This window comes from Bidens hawaiensis, unplaced genomic scaffold (assembly GCF_021521415.1).
Source record: "Bidens hawaiensis isolate Kalapana, Puna unplaced genomic scaffold, B.hawaiensis_p1.1 tig00064798_1, whole genome shotgun sequence".
Lineage (NCBI taxonomy): Eukaryota > Viridiplantae > Streptophyta > Magnoliopsida > Asterales > Asteraceae > Bidens > Bidens hawaiensis.
Genome location: NW_027501560.1, coordinates 61,224 through 66,190, shown reverse-complemented (window position 1 = coordinate 66,190; position 4,967 = coordinate 61,224). Strand labels below are relative to the sequence as shown.

General features: G+C 39.7%; 1 pseudogene; it reads right to left on the bottom strand.

The window, feature by feature from the left end:
• Nucleotides 1–1,641: 1,641 nt before the first annotated feature.
• LOC143604340 (enoyl-CoA delta isomerase 1, peroxisomal pseudogene) lies at nucleotides 1,642–2,364 on the bottom strand (annotated as a pseudogene).
• Between the last annotated feature and the right edge of the window lie 2,603 nt (nucleotides 2,365–4,967).

Genomic DNA, 4,967 nt, shown 5'->3' with positions numbered 1-4,967 from the left:
TATCGTTTACGGTTTTTCTTTGTTTACACTTGCACAGATGTTTTCTCGTTTTTATGCTCAATTGGGAGCATGGATTGAACTATGATCTATGAACTATCTTAGGCTTGATCACAATCTGATTACACCCTTGTTAAACTCTAGACATACACGTGTTTGCGCGCAGATTTACTGTGATTATCTATGATTATCTATTAAACTTGATTTCTCACCAACACGCAAGTGTTTGACGTTTATTTTAACACATGTTCAGGTTTGCAGTAGCTGTTTTGGAGCTTGTGGACACGTAGGACGTTTTTACTTTTGGACCTAGAATTTAAAATGTATCAAGACAAGTTAATGTTGTTTGAATGTTATAATTTATAATATATTGATTTATGTTTAATTTATGTTCTTTATTTTCCCCGCTGCGCGTGCGCGATAAAATGTGTATTAATAAATATTGACACCAATAGTGTCACGAGTAATGAAACAATATGTGGCGCCCCGATGTATAATCCGCCTTTGGTCGGGGTGTTACAATGTTTACTCGCAACAATTTTATCCGCTAGGATAAAAGTAATTTAAAAAAAAATACGAGCCACAAAAAAATGTCAAAAATTTCTCGGGTTTTAAACTGTTTGCTTGTTTTAACCGGTATTTTTAGAAAAACCAGCGATACGATGCTCTAATAAACCGCCCAAAAATACCGGCCTCTAAATACAACTGCCTTACCAAAATTCGGTATAGCCGGTTCGACCAGCCGGCACGAACGGGTTTTTAAAACATTGGTTAAGAGAGTGAAAAAATCTGAAAAAATAATTTTAAGAAAACATATTTGGACTCTCTGATAAGGGCCAGATAAATGAAAACACTTAGGTAGCGTTGGTATGCATGAATGGGAGGTGGAATGGAATAAACCTTTACGAAGGAATGAAGAAAAGTGTGTTTGGTTGGCTAAAGGAATGGAATCACCCATTACCTTGTCCATTCCATTCCCTCTAAAACACCCAAAATTCATTCCATTCACCCCCTTTGTTTTTTTTTTCATTCCATCCCCTCTTTCACCCTACTCATCTCCACCATCCTCCCACTATTACCATCGATCACCATCACCACCGCCACCCACCACCAACGCCATCTCCACCACCAACCCCACCCCAGCCGCCGCCACCGACCACCGTCGTCGCCTCCGATCACTGCCATCGCCGCCGACTACCGCCGCCATATTAACCATCCACCACCTCCACCCACCATCACCGCAACCCACCCACCACCGCGCCTGCCGTTACCGCCATACCACCTGCCACCCGCCAACTAACGCCACTGACCACCGCCAACCACCATCATCAATCGCCTCCCACTCTCGCCACCTCCGTCCACCACCGCTTACCTCCAATTTTATTTTATTCACTCTTTTTTTTTTCCTGACTAACAACATTAATTAATTATTCATTTCATTTCTAGTTTTCTAGATGATAACCAAACAAGACAATGAAATGGTAATGATCCATTCCATTTCCTCATCCATTCATTTCACTCGTTCATTCCATTACCCCATACCAAACAGACCCGTAACATTTTATTAAACTTATACTTTATTACCATAACCATAACATAACATCATCATATCATAATTCATAACAAACAAGTTTTAACTTTTGACTAAAGTTTCGCCGACGCCACGTTGGCATTAGCCACATCCTCAACAGTCTCATCAAACTCCAAAGCCGGCAACACATCACCATACAACACCTTCCTATTACACCCGTACACGTGTCCATACCACTTCCTCTTAACCAACGCCTCCGCCAGCTTCACAGCCGCCGTAACCGTCTCCTCCGCGCTATCATGCGCCGAGTATATTATCCCCTTCGCCACCGCCACCGCCGCCGTAACCTTCTCAGCTCTCATCACCACATCACGCAACACCGCCGGAGATCCAATCTTACACTTCAAAAGCTTCACGAACCAATTCGGTACCACGAGGTTAATATCCATCTCACTCATGTACAAAAGTCCTCAATCGTTACGCATCATGACGTAATCGTGAGCTTGCGCGAGGATGAATCCGCCGGCGGAGGCGTGGCCGGTGACCGCGGCGATTGTAGGCATCGGGAGGGAAATTAGGTCGCGGGATGAGTGAGCGGAGTTTGGAGGACATGAGGATGCTGCGGTGTGGATCGGATTTGGACCACGCGAGGTCGTAGCCGTTGAAGAATTTGCCGTGCGCGGTGGTGATGAGCGCGCACGGGGATTTGGATTCGGATCGGATTCGGTGGAGGGCGCCCGAGAGGGAGTCCAGGAGCGTGGGGTTTAGCCGGTGCTCGTCGTCACCGGTTAAGGTAAGTATGTAAATGTTATCACGTTTTTCTAAAGTACACATTTTTTTTATTGTTCGTTCATGAGTGGGAGTATGAGACTATGAGAAGGCAACGTCTTAAATAAAAAACAAAGAAGAAAAAAAGGGAAAAAAAAGGGAAATAAAAATAATGGATCGACTTCTTGACAAGTCAATAGTCATTGGTTCATAATTTAATAACCTGTCATGGGGTGTATAGCCTGTAAAGGAAATTTAATTAGTTCTGATAAAATATACCTTTAATAATGTAAGAGTCTTTATCAAAAGTATTAGGGTTTGCTAGTTAGTTAAAGTGTTTCGTTGTTGTCACGTAGATAATGTGGGGGTTTTAACAAACTCACTTGTTAACTCACGTGTCGTGGTTTAACTAGAATTAAATTAAAAAAAAAAAACAAAAGACAAAAAAATGTCATTGGTTATTTAGGGGTGACCACACCATTTCTAAGAGTCACTAGTGAATGGTGATATCGAGCCGGGGGTTTCATCGAAAGCAGGTCTCTCTATTCCTACGAGGTAGAGGTAAGTTTGTCTACATCTTTACCCTCCTCAGACCCTACCATAGCTTTACTATTGATAAGATATACCGAGTACATTGAATAAAAGTAATTTACTTTCTCAATGTGCAGCCACTTGATTCAACTATTTTTTAGAAACTAGTGTTTAAAGCCGCACGTTATGACAGGAATTCGAATTAAATAATAGACTTTAAAACATTAAATCACATGTGTGTGCTGACTCTCAAAAAGTAAACACATCATGTGCGTTTGCAGTGGTACAACACGAATTAATATATAAGTTGTGTTCATGGTAACAATTCAACATGCAAACAGAAACCCATCATTCCTCCCAAACGTATATTATTACCATAAGAAGGGAAGAAAAACTATGGTGTGTGTGAAACAATTGAACCATAGATGAAATCTCCATATCACAAATGCAAATAAATAGACCATAAACTTCCGTGGAGTTATAAAGCGATCAAAGTTGAGTGTAGACTAAAATAGTCATCTCAGGTAAGCTAAAAGTCAAGCTATTTATATAAGTTTTCCAAAATTCATGCATAAAAAGGAAGTACATTAGACAAAAATACTTGTACAAAATGAATACTAATAATGTGTGTATGGATAAAGTTGCTATTTAACATATATACAATGCAATAACTTATTATTGAATAAATAAGAGATTTATTCTATTTATGTCTATGTGGTTATAACTAGTTGGCATGGTATATTCCTAAAAGTCAAAATAATACACTTGAGTCCATGTGGTTTGAAAACGCCTAATACTGAGTCCTTCAGGCTAACAGAATCGTTAAATGGAGTTAAATTTAGGGGCAATATAGTCTTTTCCATTTCAAAAACATGGTATCCCATTTATCCCCTTCTAGTTTACGTGTGCACACACTATGCGTCCTATCCTCTGCCTCCTCATCGTCGGCTTCCATCATCACCGTCAACCTTCGTCTCAACCTCCATAATCTATATCTTTATTGGCCTCCACCTCTCACCACCATTGATCCACCGCCTAACAACCACTGATTCCCCTCCACCGTCAATATGGAACTTAAGTTTGAGCGCGGTACGTGTAGTGTAACAGTGACAACGACAACAACCCAACTTTCTTTCATTGCACATCTTCACTGGATTGACTGTTCTCCCACGACTATCGGATCACTACCGGTGGGAGTGGCCTCTCATGGCGTAGTTGCTAGCAGTGATTTTGTAAATAAATAATTACTACTATTAACGGATTATTATGTTTAACAGTGGAATTATCCATTAGTTTTAATAACTATGTTTATGTTATCCTAGTTTTTTTGTGTAATAATTTGTTTATTATGTTATGATATTGAATGATGTTTATGGTTTTTTTATTTATAATATTGGATGATTATGTAGATATTAAACGGTAAATGATTTTAAAAATTATGTTTATATAAAAACATGGAAGGTAAAATAGAAAAGACAGAATTACAAATTTTGTCCTTTAAAATAAGACGAATTACGGTTCGTGTCCTTTTCTTAGTTTCCTTGCAGGCGGTGTACTTTAAACTTTTTTTTCCTACAAGTTTTGTCCTTTACGCTAACTGGGTTAGAAAAAGTCAGTTAAATCTCATCACGTGAGGCGCATGTGAGGGTAGTTTTGTCCTTTCATATATCTCTGCAACTAAACCCTTTATCAGTCTTCTTCTTACTCCATCTTACTCCGCCGGCAATGCTACCGGAATCCACAAACAAACCACCACCACAATAAACCACCACAATGTCACCACCAACCAAACACCCACTTGAATTAACCGGTGAATCTCAACTGGGATCATGGAAGCTATCAGCAAAATCAACATTATAATCAAACTATTAGTTGGAATATTGAGCCACTTGTTAACAACCATAGGCCACAACAACTCTACACAGCTGCAATCCCAACATTTTTCAACTTAATTTCTGATATGCAATTGGAGATCATACACACACAAACATATGTTTTGGATTATTATCCCAAAATCAATTGTGCAGTGAATGTGTGATTAGTTGTCCACTGTCTTGCGATGCCGCCTAGGGTTCATAAATGGAACCCAACTACAACACACAAAAATCGCCCACCGACAAACAATCGCCATCTAACCCAC